Below are 16,354 nucleotides of genomic sequence, written 5' to 3'. Positions count from 1 at the left end.
GTAAGGGTAAAGAAGCACCTAACTGAGTATAGAAACCATGTACTAATGCATACAATATACACATATTTGTGACTATATTACGCACATATTGGATATTCCTGTAATGTTATGAGTCATGCAGCATACATGACATGTTGTTTTATGCCCTGTGTTTCCAACATGAGGATGCATTTGAGCGTGATGAGAGGAGGAGCATCTGGGATTAGGGGTTCAGTCTTGTATTCTAAAGTGAGGTACACAGTACTGTAGGCTGTGATTTTCCTTACCCCATAGTGACAAAATCCATCTGAAAAAAGGGAGAAAAATGACCGTGCTGACACAACACATCGAAGACAAATGGAAAACACCATCATCCTCAGTGGTAACACCTTCATTTGACACAGTAAAAGGCTCACAAAGCGCAGCATAATTCTCCCCTCTCATAAACATCTCCCGTGTTCAGTCTGGGACTGACGCCTGTGCTTTGGTAGGATGACATAATCAGAGCACGCCATGGCTGGGCTTAGGAAGACAAGGTAATGTCTATGGAAACGCATGCAGGACAAGGTCAGGTGACAGAGCACCTGCTGGGAGGAAAGGCATGGGGAGGGGATAGGATGGGAGGGGAGGGGGAGGTGACCAGTGATGGCAGTCCTCTTAATGGTCAGTCTAGTAAACCATGTACTTTTATTGTTGGGCAACCATTTCATTGTTTAGTGTGGACACACTAGGTCTCCCCTAAACACAAACAAACATAAACATGCAAACACATGCTCCTTAAGAATTTGTTCTTAACTGACTTGCCTCGTTAAGTGAAGGTTAAATAAAAAATAAATAAATACAATTTGCCCCCCAACCCTTCCTCCACCCAAAACACACACATTTTCTTAGAATAGCACATTGAGGCTGACAGGCTAGATGCACTTAGTCATTGGTCGCTTAATCTAGTCGCCCTAATCATCCAACCATTAATATAGAAAACAGATTAGACTCAGAGAGAGAGAGAAGAGCACATCCTGCCTATTGCGGTCTATTGCTGCCTCAGCCTCTCTTTGACAGAGCGAAAGAGAGAGAGAGAGAGGGGGAGGAGAGAGATTGGTGATGTGGTGTGTGTGAGGGGAGGAGAAGGAGGGGGTTGGCTTTAGTGTGATTTGAATGGGCGTGAGAGAGAGCGTGAGGGACTGAGCAAATCAACCTGCCTCTTTTGACTGAACAACGGGATGGAAGAGCTGAGCTCCTCGCCACACTGATCAGAGAGGAGTTTTATTTTTGGAGAAGGGAAGAGGGGAGCAGACAAGGGGAACCGAAGAGGGAGAAGAAGGAGAAAAGGCATCAGAGTGGGGATAGATAGCAGAAAAATGCTGTCATGGGGAGAGGGGGAGGGAGCAGACAGAAAGGAACAGAATGAGACCAGGCAGGGTGGAGCGGAGCTGAAATGTGGAGGTAAGTCCTGTCTTTCTCTACTCAGACCCTTTAGAATGCCACATTCCTAATTCCCTATGTCCTGTGGTCTGGTGATAATGAATGTGATTGGCTTGATCAGGACAACCTAGACGGCTCGATGTGGGCATACATATGCTCTTATTTCCAGTCGGTTCCACCAGAGATTCAGAGCATTCTGCAGTACAAAAGTGAGAGAGCAGAGGATGTGTCAACACAATGAACGAACGCTTTGTCAGGGGTAGGAAAGGATGTCTAAGCAACATTCTGCTATCTTCAGGCTCGTTCTCCCCCCTCTCTCTGGTGTTGTGGGCTGGTTTAAAAACGGTGTTCTGACATTGACATGAAGCCCCTGCAGACCTTGCTGTGTAGGGCGCTCTGGGCTGCAGGACCCAGAGATGTGGGCCAGGTGGAGGAAGGGAGGGAGCAGAGACAGAAAGAGAGCCAGAAGCAGGGAAAAGGGGAAAAAGGAATAGAGAGGAGCTATAGTGATACAGAAACAAAAATACAAGATAAATAGTATTTAAAAATATATATTGTTTATTATTTATTTATTTATTTTACAAACAAAGGTCTGCAGACCCTGCCTGTTTTGTGTGGGGGATATGGATGATAAAGAGGACTGAGAGGGTACTGCATGTAACGTGCACAGACAATGATGGAATGGAGAACCAGAGCCAGGATCAGGGTGTTGTTTTCAAGGTGGCAAAGAAAAGGAGGGATGCAGGAGATTTTTTTTCTTCTCAATTTGTCTGTGAGGGGGGTTGTGTTTTTTGGAGTCGGGGATGCAAGGGATGGTGAGGTCTGGTAGAGAAAGAGAAAGAGAAAATTATTGAGGGAGATGAAGAGGAGAGGGTTGAGGGACAGCTTACATAAGCCAGTGCACTAAAAGGACGGACCATTTAATTTATTTTGCACCACATGAGTCCTCATCATATGTGGTTTTCACTGTGGTTGTCAGTAGCGGACAATCTCATTCCATATGATGATGAATGCATTGAGACTTGACATGGTGAAGTCCTCGCTCTCTTTCCTGAGGAGTGCGGCAGGTCGTGTGCTTGTCTAAATTTGATGACAGAAGCCCTGTTTATATCTGGATCTAACATGCGGCCTTTGTCCTTATCTTGTCCACACTCTGATTTTAGACAAGTGTAGACAATTAAAAGACTCATTGTGATATGACTGTGAACAGATGTTATAAGTGTAAACAGACAAATCAGGTCAAGATCAGGATGAAGGACGCATGTTAACGGCAGGTATAAACAGGGCTATTGACTTGGTCGCGGTCTTTGTGCGTTCGTGGCCAGATTGGCAGAGGGTGTGACGTTATCCATCCGAGACTGCTAATCTGCATGGTTGGCCAGATGTGCCCATGGATGTGTGTGTGTGTGTGTGTGTGTGTGTGTGTGTGAAAGCCCCTCTGCTCCCCAATCATAGACTCACTTTGACAGCGACACATCTGACAAATGTATCTAAAATACAGAACATAGTCAATGTTAATCTTCTGAAAACAAGCTATCTGAGAATGAATATATATATGTGACAGGGGGTAACTGAGCCCAGATGCAAAGAGCAGATTTGTTGGGCGACTATGACACACAACCACTGTGGCATTGCACACAAGGCGTATGGGTACAAGAGTCTAGTGATGCTTTGAGGTCACAGTGCCAATGATGGGGTGGAAAATGGACCTTACCATGGTGCTTAAATTGTCATGAAATGCTACTCAAATACTACAAAATCATTGATGATGTAATAATATCAGAATACTAATGTAGTAATTAGAAAATAGAGTTGCAAAGGGGCATTCAATTTAGGATCAAATGTATTGTTAACTTGAGTATACTTTGATTAGGTTAATTAGGCCAAATGAATGTGTCAACTCTAAACAGACATACAATTATTCAATGCAGCAATCTCAACCCAACAGTCATTTATTTGTCAGTCAAATTAAGGTTAATAGATGTACCCGCCTGTATTTTAGGATAAAGTAGACTCCAACATTTCTCTATTATTTGACAACATAACAGAAAAAAGCTTCCCCTCAGCCTTCAATAGTTTGTGGACAGTAGGTAGATGTTTCTATACCTACAATAATATAATTATCAGATGTGTGTGTGTCAGTGACAGAAATATCTAGTTGGTGTTGAAGTGTGTTGAAGCACTCAGGCGCTCTAAAAAAGAAAACCTTTTCATAGAACATGTTAAAAATGTTGCTCTTTAAATATGCTGTTTTGACCCAAATGATGGGAACTAGCAATTGGCGTCAGAGCATGTAGGCGTCTATATTTGTTCATCTATTGAGGACTCATAGTATCGTCACAGTATGGAGCTAAAAAAAACCTGTGGGTGTCTGGGACTCTTTTTAAATATGAGAGTCTCTCTGTCAGTCAGCAGGGACATGTGTGGCACACATTCTTCAGCTGAGTGGGAGGAGAGAAGGAGAGGGGATCAGAGGAGAAGGGAGAAGAGGTGAGGCAGAGCAGCTAATCTCTGTGATCGATCAGGCCCACTTGTATTTCCTGCAGAATCAAACTGCTCCACATTCACTGTCCATTCCTACACCAGCCCCTGGCCACAGAGAACAGATCTATCCAACTAAAATTAGTTACTATAGTATGAGGCATCTGATTAGACGAATCAAGGCTGTAAGTACAGAACCACTTGATGTCTTTAATAGATATCTTAAATGTAAAGGAGCTGTTACATGTTTGTCCTTTGCCAGTTTAATAAGTGGAGATCCCAAAACATTGAAGCCCTAAATGACTTACAGTTGAAGTCGGAAGTTTACATACACTTAGGTTGGAGTCATTAAAACTCGTTTTCAATCACTCAACAAATTTCTTGTTAACAAACTATAGTTTTGGCAAGTCGGTTAGGACATCTACTTTGTGCATGACACAAGTAATTTTTCCAACAGTTGTTTACAGACAGATTATTTCAGATGATTTAGTCTGGTTCATCCTTGGGGGCAATTTCCAAATGCCTGAAGGTACCACGTTCATCTGTACAAACAATAGTACACAAGTATAAACACCATGGGACAACGCAGCTGTCATACCGCTCAGGAAGGAGATATGAACGAAAAGTGCAAATCAATCCCAGAACAACAGCAAAGGACCTTGTGAAGATGCTGGAGGAAACAGGTACAAAAGTATCTATATCCACAGTAAAACGAGTCCTATATCGACATAACCTGAAAGGCAGCTCAGCAAGGAAGAAGCCACTGCTCCAAAAGCGGCAAAAAAGAGTCAGACTACGGTTTGGAACTGCACATGGGAACAAGGATAGTACTTTTTGGAGAAATGTCCTCTGGTCTGATAAAACAAGTATAGAACTGTTTGTCCAGAATGACCATTGTTATGTTTGGAGGTAAAAGGGGGAGACTTGCAAGCCGAAGAACACCATCCCAACCATGAAGCACGGGGGTGGCAGCATCATGTTGTGGGGGTGCTTTGCTGCAGGAGGGACTGGTGCACTTCACAAAATAGATGGCATCATGAGGGAGGACAATTATGTGGATATATTGAAGCAATATCTCAAGACATCAGTCAGGAAGTCAAAGCTTGGTCGCAAATGGGTCTTCCAAATGGACAATGACCCCAAGCATACTTCCAAAGTTGTGGCAAAATGGCTTAAGGACAACAAAGTCAAGGTATTGGAGTGGCCATCAAAAAGCACTGACCTCAATCCTATAGAAAGTGTGTGGGCAGAACTGAAAAAGTGTGTGCGAGCAAAGAGGCCTACAAACCTGACTCAGTTACACCAGCTTTGTCAGGAGGAATGGGCCAAAATTCACCCAACTTATTGTGGGAAGCTTGTGGAAGGCTACCCTAAACGTTTGACCCAAGTTAAACAATTTAAAGGCAATGCTACCAAATACTAATTGAGCGTATGTAAACTTCTGACCCACTGGGAATGTGATGAAAGAAACAAAATCTGAAATAAATTATTATCTCCTATTATTCTGACATTTCACATTCTTAAAATAAAGTTGTCATCCTAACTGACTTAAGACAGGGAATTCTTCTAGTATTAAATGTCAGGAATTGTGAAAAACTGAGTTTAAATGTATTTGGCTAAGGTGTATGTAAACTTCCGACTTCAACTGTATATGATGGAAATGATAGTGAGAGCAGCAGTGTTACACATCTGTGGCGCAGAATGCTAGCAGAGCCACAGGGCTAACAGATCCTGCCTGCCTCAGATGTACTAAAGTTGTGTGTCACCCAGGATTTCAACTCCAGCTTACACTGCTGCCCTCTTTGCATACCAAATTATATTTCCATGCCAAAAGCCACTCCTCTCCATAGGGCCGCTGCAGAAAATTGCCTCTCAACAGTCAACCAACTGTCTTTACATAACACAACGTGGACAGGAGCCTATCTGACAACAACCTGAGGCATAAAGACTAGTTAAATGATTTCAGTGGCGTCTCAAGAGAAATAATCAATTAGTCCAGTTAATGATACCTCATCAACATGGATCAAATATTTCTAAGGTTACGAGGCAGATTATCCTCTCCACTGAAACATGAGTCAGCAGAACTACACGTCTCCCTCCGTTGGAGCCATTTTGCGTTACTAGGCCAGACTGTGTCTCTAGACTGTGTCTGTGTGACTGAGGGAGCCTGGTGGACAGAGCAGAGGATGGTAGGATGGTAGATAGCAGTGGAAGCCACTGGGTGGATCCACTAATCGGATTGTGCGCTCCTTTGTCACCTGTCCTCTGTGGCCATGCTCTTAATGGGAGCTCAGCCCTCTCTGGAGTGGAGTCACCCTCAGATTTCTGTCCCTGGGCTCTGGCCGGCCCAGCTCTGCTCTGCCACACAGGGCCTGACTGCACAATGAGCAGGACTAGAGAGGAGAGACATAGGAGAGCGAGAGTGTTCATGGGGAAATAGAAAGAGAGGCAAGGAGGAGTATTAAAAAGATAGTGAGAAGTAGAAAATGAGCCAAATAAAGGTACGACATACTACTATACTACTACATTATTATACCACTATACTACATACTACTATACTACTGTACTACTACATTTGTGTAACTGGAAAGAACACGTTTTGACCTGTATAGGTTCATGTGTTTGTCATTTCAGATAAATTAAATCTTAAAGTGCATTAGGATTATGATAATAAAACATCTGCTGAATATTTGAATAAATTCACACTAGGGAGGTTCGCTTGCTCATCACAGATTTGCACTCTGTAAATAACCCACTAGTCAGAAATACTGTAGGCAGTGGGTGTGTGGAGTTTGCTGTCGTCAATGTTGTTAATCAACCAGTTATGAAGGTTTTAAATGATATCACTGAAGCCATTGACAAAAAACAGCACTGTGTCTCACTGTTTATTGATCTATCTAAGGCTTTTGATACAGTTGATCATGCTATACTAAGGCAGAGATTGTCGAGTGTAGGTCTTTCGCAGCATGTAGTTGCATGGTTTGCTAACTATCTGTCTGATAGAACTCAGTGCACTCAATTTGATGGGCTTATGTCTGTTAAATTGTCTGTCTTGAATGGTGTGCCCCAAGGCTCTGTACTTGGTCTTCTCTTATTCACTATTCATATAAATGATATCGACAAAAATGTCCAAATTGCACAACTTCATTTTTATGCTGATTATACTGTTATTTACTGTTGTGCCTCGTCTCTTACAAATGCTTTCCAGAACATGCAAATTGCTTTTTATACTGTTCGACATACCTTGTGTCAATTGAAGCTTATCCTCAATACTGACAAAACTAAAACTTATGGTGTTTTCTAATGCAAGAAATAGACCTCTGAACCTTTCACCTATTACTACCTGTCAGGGCAAGGAGATTTGTAACCTCATATAAATATCTTGGAATTTTAATTGATGATGGCCTCTCTTTTAAATTGCATATTCAACAACTTACAAAAAATTGAAGCTGAAATATTTTAGGAATAAGGCCTGTTTTTCTTTTGAAGCCAGAAGGAGGCTCGTATCAGCTACATTTATGCATTTACTAGGCTATGGAAATATTTTATATATGAATGCTTCCACTCAGTGTTTGAGATCAATTGACACTCTTTACCATGGCACTTTGAGATTTATTTAAACTGCAAAACCCTTACGCACCACTGCACTTTGTATACCAGGGTTGGCTGGCCTTCTCTAGTCACTCGTAGGCTCAGTCACTGGTATACTTTTATTTACAAAGCCATTTTGGGTTTACTACCTTTTTATTTGGGCATTTGTATTGTTCAGAAATGTGGTGGGTACTCTCTTCGTTCGCTGGACTTTATCCTGCTAACTGTTCCAAATGTGAATTTGGTAAAAGGGCTTTTATGTACTCTGCACCATCTTCTTGGAACACCTTACAAACTACTTTTAAACTGGAAGAACTTGTCCCGATTGGTGTTTTTAAATAACTGATGAAGGATTTTGAGGCTGATTCCCTGACCTGTCAATGTTTTTGCTGTTTTATACTCTTGTGAATTCAATGGTTTTTACTAGATTACATGTATTTTTTCATGTTGTCTGTCTGTAATTTTTTTGTAATGACTTGGTGCAGCCTATCTTGGCCAGGGCGCTCTTGAAAAATAGATTTTAATCTCAAAGAGCCTTTCCTGGTTAAATAAAGTTTAAATAAAGTTATATCATACATACACTGACTGAACAACACACACAAACACACACCTATTCTCGTTATTCCAATTCCCATTATAGGAGAAGTGCCCTCAGTGACATTCAGTGGTGCAGAAAGAAGATCTAACTCAACACACTCCCACGACATCACTACTTCCCCATCCTGAGCAGTCTGATCAAAAAGGCAGAAAACAAGAAAAAAAGACCTCCACACACAATATCACATTAATCGGCAGATACATACAACACAGTGAAAATCATTACTGCTCTAGCCATGTCGGAAAAGCACTTCATGTCCATTCTATTACAGTCAATAAGGGTGGAAAGAGTCACTGTGCAACTGGCTGCATTTTCATATTAAAGGCGTTGGCGGTAAAAAGAGCATAACAAAAAAACAGAGTTACTCATTAGAAGCGCTTAGCTGTAGCACTGGTTGATCGGTCCTGCCTGTGTGTGCCTGAGAGGCTCCTCTCAGACAGCTGCCGCACATAGGAAACACACAGACAGGATGTACCTCACAGACCAAGGTGGAGGGCCGCACAGCTGGGTCAGGATCAGAAACACTACTAACATTACTAACAGAGCTCAGAGAACCAGATATAGCTTTGTATATAGCCAAGTTATCATTTATTTTTACTTTTTAAAAATTGAACCTTTATTTAACTAGGCAGAAACTAGGCAAGTCAGTTAAGAACAAATTCTTATTTACAATGATGGCCTACCCCAGCCAAAACCAGACGACGCTGGGCAAATTGTTCACCGCCCTATGGGACACCCAATCACGGCCAGTTGTGATACAGCCTGGAATCAAACCAGGGTCTGTGGTGAAGCCTCTAGCACTGAGATATAGTGCCTTAGATTGCTGCACCACTCAGGAGCCCATTACTCATTGTGTATGTGTTATTACTTCTATTACATGTTTTACTTTCTATTATTTCTCTTTCTTTCTCTCTGCATTGTTGGGAAGGGCCTGTAAGTAAGCATTTCACTGTTAGTCTACACATGTTGTTTACGAAGCATGTGACCATTTTTTAAATTTGATTTGAGATCCCAGGGTACTAGCATATGCGTCTGTTCACTACATTATCATACCTTACAAAGCCACTTGCCATTGATTTCAACTAAATCAATGTGCTTGTGTTACAGTCTCCTTCTCACACTCCATTAAAGTGACACTAGTGGCGAGGTGATACTCTGATGGTTGAACTATACTGAACAAAAATATAAATGCAACATGTGAAGCATTGGCCCCATGTTTCATAACTTGAAATAAAAGATCCCAGAAATGTTCCATACGCACAAAAAGCTTATTTCTCTAAAATGTTGTGCACACATTTGTTTATATCCCGGTTAGTGAGCATTTCTCCTTTGCCAAGATAATCCATCCACCTGACAGGTGTAGCGTATCAAGAAGCTGGTTAAACATCATGATCATTACACAGGTGCACCTTCTGCTGGGGACAATAAAAGGCCACTCTAAAATGTGCAGTTGTGGAGCATGCAGTTGGCATTCTGACTGCAGGAATGTCCACCAGAGATGTTGGCAGAAAATGTAATGTTAATTTCTCTAACATAAGCCGCCTCTAACATTGTTTTAGAAAATTTAGCAGTACGTCCAACCGGCCTCACAACCGCCCACACGTGTAAACACCCCAGCCCAGGACCTCCACTTCCGGCTTCTTCACCTGCGGGATCATCTGAGACCAGGATGCTTGTCGTCCCACAGACGGCAGACAGTGTGTATGGTGTCTTGTGGGCGGGCGGTTTGCTGATGTCAAAGTTGTGAACAGAGTGCCCCATGGTGGTGGTGGGGTTATGCTATGGGCTAGCAACGGACAACAAACACAATTGCATTTTATCAATGACAATGCACAGAGATACCATGACAAGATCCTGAGGCCCATTGTGGTGCCATTCATCCACCACCATCACCAAATGTTTCAGCATGATGATGCACGGCCAGTGTTGCAAGGATCTGTACACAATTCCTTTAAAGCTGAAAATGTCCCAGTTCTTCCATGGCCTGCATACTCACCAGACATGTCACCCATTGAGCATGTGTGGGATGCACTGGATCGACATGTTCCAATTCCCGCCAATATCCAGCAACTTCGCATCAGCCATTAAAGAGGAGTGGGACAACATTCCACAGCCTACAATCAACAGCCTGATCAACTCTATGCGAAGGAGTTGTGTCACGCTGCATGAGGCAAATGGTGGTCACACCAGATACTGACTGGTTTTCTGATCCACACCCCTACCTTTTTTTTAAGGTATCTGTGACCAACTTATCCATATCTGTATTCCCAGTCATGTGAAATCCATAGATTAGAGCCTAATGAATTCATTTCAATTGACTGATTTCCTTATATGAACTGTAACTCAGTAAAATCTTAGAAATTGTTGCATGTTGCGTTTATATTTTTGTTCAGTGTTTAAAGCATGATGCAAGACTCACGCAAACACAGCCTACACACAGAAAGGAGCAAAATCAGCTTGTATCACCAGGCACAGTTAGCATATTGGCTTGTATCACCAGGCACAGTTAGCATATCAGCTTGTATCACCAGGCACAGTTAGCATATCGGCTTGTATCACCAGGCACAGTTAGCATATTGGCTTGTATCATCAGGCACAGTTAGCATATCAGCTTGTATCACCAGGCACAGTTAGCATATTGGCTTGTATCATCAGGCACAGTTAGCATATCAGCTTGTATCACCAGGCACAGTTAGCATATCGGCTTGTATCACCAGGCACAGTTAGCATATTGGCTTGTATCATCAGGCACAGTTAGCATATTGGCTTGTATCACCAGGCACAGTTAGCATATTGGCTTGTATCATCAGGCACAGTTAGCATATCAGCTTGTATCACCAGGCACAGTTAGCATATCGGCTTGTATCACCAGGCACAGTTAGCATATTGGCTTGTATCACCAAGCACAGTTAGCATATTGGCCTGTATCACCAGGCACAGTTAGCATATTGGCCTGTATCACCAGGCACAGTTAGCATATTGGCTTGTATCACCAGGCACAGTTAGCATATTGGCTTATATCACCAGGCACAGTTAGCATATTGGCTTGTAGAGGCTAGCGCTGGTAGAGACTAGAGACAGAGCAGCATGTGGTGTAGAAGCTAGCACTTCTAGAGACTAGAGACAGAGCAACAGGCGGTGTAGAGGCCAGCGCTGCTAGAGACTAGAGACAGAGCAACAGGCGGTGTAGAGGCCAGCGCTGCTAGAGACTAGAGACAGAGCAACAGGCGGTGTAGAGGCCAGCGCTGTTAGAGGCAAGAGACAGAGCAACAGGCGGTGTAGAGGCCAGCGCTGCTAGAGACTAGAGACAGAGCAACAGGCGGTGTAGAGGCCAGCGCTGTTAGAGGCAAGAGACAGAGCAGCATGTGGTGTAGAAGCTAGCACTTCTAGAGACTAGAGACAGAGCAACAGGCGGTGTAGAGGCCAGCGCTGCTAGAGACTAGAGACAGAGCAACAGGCGGTGTAGAGGCCAGCGCTGCTAGAGACTAGAGACAGAGCAACAGGCGGTGTAGAGGCCAGCGCTGTTAGAGGCGAGAGACAGAGCAACAGGCGGTGTAGAGGCCAGCGCTGTTAGAGGCGAGAGACAGAGCAACAGGCGGTGTAGAGGCCAGCGCTGCAAGAGACTAGAGACAGAGCAACAGGTGGTGTAGAGGCCAGCGCTGCTAAAGACTAGAGACAGAGCAACAGGCGGTGTAGAGGCCAGCGCTGCTAAAGACTAGAGACAGAGCAACAGGTGGTGTAGAGGCCAGCGCTGCTAAAGACTAGAGACAGAGCAACAGGCGGTGTAGAGGCCAGCGCTGCAAGAGACTAGAGACAGAGCAACAGGCGGTGTAGAGGCCAGCGCTGCAAGAGACTAGAGACAGAGCAACAGGCGGTGTAGAGGCCAGCGCTGTTAGAGGCGAGAGACAGAGCAACAGGCGGTGTAGAGGCCAGCGCTGCAAGAGACTAGAGACAGAGCAACAGGCGGTGTAGAGGCCAGCGCTGCAAGAGACTAGAGACAGAGCAACAGGAGGGCCTGACTGGAGCAAGGTGTCTGACTGCCTAGAATGTGGAAGACAGCAACTGTAACCACTGCCCTCTCAGTCATCAATGTCATGCAGAAAATGGTATGCAAGAGGACATATGCTGTTGCAGTTGGTGTTGTTTCAGACTTTTACAGCAAAGCATAAGTTAAATTAAACCAATGTCTTTAATAGTCACTGTGCAAGGGGTGGCCAGATCTGAGATTCATGATGAAAGAATGTGTGGTAATACATAGAGCCTATCTGGGTGAGTGTGTGTGTGAGAGAGAGAGAGAGAGAGAGTGTGTGTGGGCGGTGCAGCCGTTTCAGGGGCACCAAGATCCATTTCGAAGCACAATAGCGGGGATAGTGAGGAAGTGAGGGAGGCCAGTGTCTCTTCCTCTCTGAGCAGACAGGGTAGGGGTACCATTTCAGACTACTATAAATGCTAGTGTGGGCAGTGTTTCTGCCTTGGCCTCAGAGCCAGCTGCACGTATGGAAGAGGAACCACAGTGTGCAGTTCAGCTCCACATAATAGCAGCAGTGATGGAGTGAGGGTCAGTTCCTCTCTCGTTCCGGTCACACACACACACACACACACACACACACACACACACACACACACACACACACACACACACACACACACACACACACACACACACACACACACACACACACACACACACACACACACACACACACACACACACACACACACACACACACAGTCATGGGCTGAATCCCACACAGTGCCGTTGCAGAGGGACAGCTGTTCTTCCTGCCACTGTGGGCAGTGTGCCAGATTCAGACAGACAGACACATTCACTCTGACTAACTCTTGCACGCATGCCATGTACTCCCATATAACCTCACAATATAGTTCTTTGAGCATGCACATTACCAATACCTTAGTCAAAATGTTCATAGGCTTTCTCACAGTGGTGATGGATGGACATAGTAATGTAAGATGGAGAGAAAGAGATGTATCATCCCTCTTTAAGCTGGTAGTTTTCAGTAAAATAGGAAGTCAGAGTTAGATGCAGAAAACGCAGACGATGCCATAGAAAGAGCCTTTTCTAAGCCAACTTCCTCTTTCTGGCTGTATTTACTGAAATAGGAGGTAACACCAGATTTAAACATGCTCAGTTCATGACATATTATACATTTACAGTACCAGTCAAAATTTTGGACACACCTACTAATTCCAGGGTTTTTCTTTATTTTTACTATTTTCAACATTCTAGAATAATAGTCAAGACATCAAAACTATGAAATAACACATATGGAATCATGTAGTAACCAAAAAAAGTGTTAAACAAATATAGTTTTTATTTGAGATTATTCAAAGTAGCCACCCTTTGCACACTCTTGGCATTCTCTCAACCAGCTTCATGAGGAATGCTTCTCGAACAGTCTTGAAGGAGTTACCACATATGTTGAGCACTTGTTGGCTGCTTTTCCTTCACTCTGCGGTCCAACTCATCCCAAACCATCTCAATGGGTTGAGGTTGGGTGATTGTGGAGGCCAGGTCATCTTATACAGCACATGATCACTAGCCTTGGTCAAATAGCCCTTACACAGCTTGGAGGTGTGTTTTGGGTCATTGTCCTGTTGAAAAACAAATGATAGTCCCATTAAGTGCAAACCAGATGGGATGGCGTATAGCTGCAGAATGCTGTGGTAGCCATACTAGTTAAGTGTGCCTTGAATTCGAAATGAATCACAGACAGTGCCACCAGCAAAGCACCCCCATATCATCACACCTCCTCCTCCATGCTTCACAGTGGGAACCACACATGCCAAGATCATCCGTTCACCTACTTTACATTTCACAAAAGAACAGTGGTTGGAAAAAAAACTAAAATGTGGACTCATCAGACCAAAGGACAGATTTCCACCGGTCTAATGTTCATTTCTTGTGTTTCTTGGCCCAAGCAAGTCTCTTCTTCTTATTGGTGTCCTTTAGCAGTGGCTTACTTGCAACAATTCGACCATGAAGTGCCTGATTCACACAGTCTCCTCTGAACAGTTGATGTTGAGATGTGTCTGTTACTTAAACTCTGTGAAGCATTTATTTGGGCTGCAATTTAAGGTGCAGCTAACTCTAATGATCTTATCCTCTGCAGCAGAGGTAACTCTGGGTCTTCCTTTCCTGTGGTGGTCCTCAGGAGAGCCAATTTCATCATAGTGCTTGATGGTTTTCGTGACTGCACTTGAAGAAACTTTCAAAGTTCTTGAAATTTTCCAGATTGACTGACCATGTCTTAAGGTAATGATGGACTGTCATTTCTCTTTGCTTATTTGAGCTGTTCTTGCCATAATATGGACTTGGTCTTTTACCAAATAGAGCTATTTTCTGTATACCACCACTACCTTGTCACAACACAATTTATTGGCTCAAACGCATTAAGGAAATACATTCCACAAAATAACTTTTAACAAGGCACACCTGTTAATTTAAAAGCATTCCAGGTGACTTCCTCATGAAGCTGGTTGAGAGAATGCCAAGAGTGTGCAAAGCTGTCATCAAGGCAAAGGGTAGCTACCTTGAATAATCAAAAATAATCTCACTTTTTTGGTTACTACATGATTCCATATGTGTTATTTTATAGTTTTGATGTCTTCACTATTATTCTACAATGTAGAAAATAGTAATGATAAAGAAAAACCCTGGAATGAGTAGGTGTGTCCAAACCCTTGACTGGTACTGTATATGTTTCAATAAGCATGTTAAAACACACAGTCCGTTTTATCAATGATCAGAATAACTGAAAAATAGAAAAATACTTTGGTTTCTTTTTCATACACGAGTGAACACACAAACATGCACTTATGTACACAAACACACCAGCCCATTCTCTTATTTATGAATTATTAACCCTTATTTTATCAAGTAAATTGACTGAGAACATGTTCTCATTTACAGAAACAACCTGGGGAATAGTTACAGGGGAGAGGAGGGGGGTTGAATGAGCCAATTGGAAGCTGGAGAGGATTAGGTGACCACGATGGTATGAGGGCCTCTTATGGAACACGACAAGAGGTGCCGAATTCTGCAGGTACCATATTACGCTTGGATCTGGCGAAATGTGGAAGCTATACCATCCACTAGGGGCAATGTTAGTGCCTATTACATTCTAGTAGTCTGGGGACTTGCTAGAGTGTTGTGGTGGGATGATGGATGCACAATTAAAGCTTCCTACAAGGTCTTTGCAGACGCTAGATCCGGAGTGTTGCAATGTTGTTTTTCATCACTGCTCTTTGTAATACCTTCTGGCATTCAACATACTTTTTTACTACCTGATAATTGAGTCTCACGGTATCATTCCATCCGCAGCCTAGAGGGCAGTGTTGTTGCTTGGTTCCTAGATCTGATCTATAGGCTATAGAGTACCACAGTATAATACTCAGAAAACCTAGCGGTCAAACAGACACTTGGTTCCAATCATTTTTCCACCATAAATTTTTCCCATATGGGATGTTAGTAAGACTTAAAATAAGCGCTGTATTTTGTGTAGGCTTACTCTAGCGTAATGTTCTGATAATCGTGTAGCCTGTATTGTACAAATGCCATGATGATCTGGACGAGACTGCCGAATCTGTCGGATTCGGCTAACAAAAAATGGAATTTCTAGTTTGCTACGTGTGTCTTATTTGATCGAATAGAAGTTTTGTAGAGCTTAGGTTGTTACAAGTGCACTGATAAGTAGGACACATGACATCCTGACAACTTTGAGAAAAAAAAACTTTATTTCGGAGTTGTGCCTATTGTTCACACTTGTATCTGCCCTCTCATTGGCTAGAATGGACCCACCTGATCTTGCCTCCTCCCGACTGCCTTCTAGTCTGAGTAGAGGTCTCTTTAGCTAATATTCCACTTGCCACTCATTGTCGCTGCCAAAGAGTCTTTGGCACATGATATGGACTACAGGGAGTGGATCAACTAAAGAGACTGGTACCCAGGCTAACTTTCATTGTTAAAGCAGCCAGTTGAGTATCTGGTCAATATAATGGATCATTTGTGGTGCATTCTTGGTGGGGGACATGTTTACTGTTGCCTTGTTTCAGTCTAGCCTAAGCCTAAAGGTGGGCTAGACCTGCACACACCAATCGACAGTAGTGAGAGACACCCAGTTCACTATGTCCCCCACTGGAGGACACACAGGCAGACAGCAGGCAACACACTCTGTAAGGTGACATTAAATAGACTGAGCAAAATTACATTGGAAATGTGAAAGGTGCCCCAAATAATGATCCAACTTCCTTTGTTCGTCCAAT

General features: G+C 43.2%; 1 protein-coding gene across 9 annotated transcripts in view; it reads left to right on the top strand.

Annotated features, from left to right (window-relative positions):
• The first annotated feature begins 1,145 nt into the window (after positions 1–1,145).
• Positions 1,146–16,354, top strand: part of LOC135544272 (signal-induced proliferation-associated 1-like protein 2) — a 40,032-nt gene continuing 24,823 nt past the window's right edge. For 7 of the 9 annotated variants that reach the window (XR_010456320.1, XR_010456319.1, XR_010456321.1 and 4 more), the window contains exon 1: positions 1,146–1,422. The gene's annotated coding sequence lies outside the window, so the exon portion shown is untranslated. Of the gene's footprint in view, positions 1,423–14,150; positions 14,346–15,031; positions 15,136–16,354 lie in introns of those variants that run through there. The other 2 variants (XM_064971756.1, XM_064971754.1) reach the window with 2 other exon arrangements.

This window comes from Oncorhynchus masou, chromosome 8, assembly GCF_036934945.1.
Source record: "Oncorhynchus masou masou isolate Uvic2021 chromosome 8, UVic_Omas_1.1, whole genome shotgun sequence".
Lineage (NCBI taxonomy): Eukaryota > Metazoa > Chordata > Actinopteri > Salmoniformes > Salmonidae > Oncorhynchus > Oncorhynchus masou.
The sequence above is the reverse complement of the archived record's forward strand: the minus strand, read 5'-3'. Positions and strand labels throughout refer to the sequence as shown.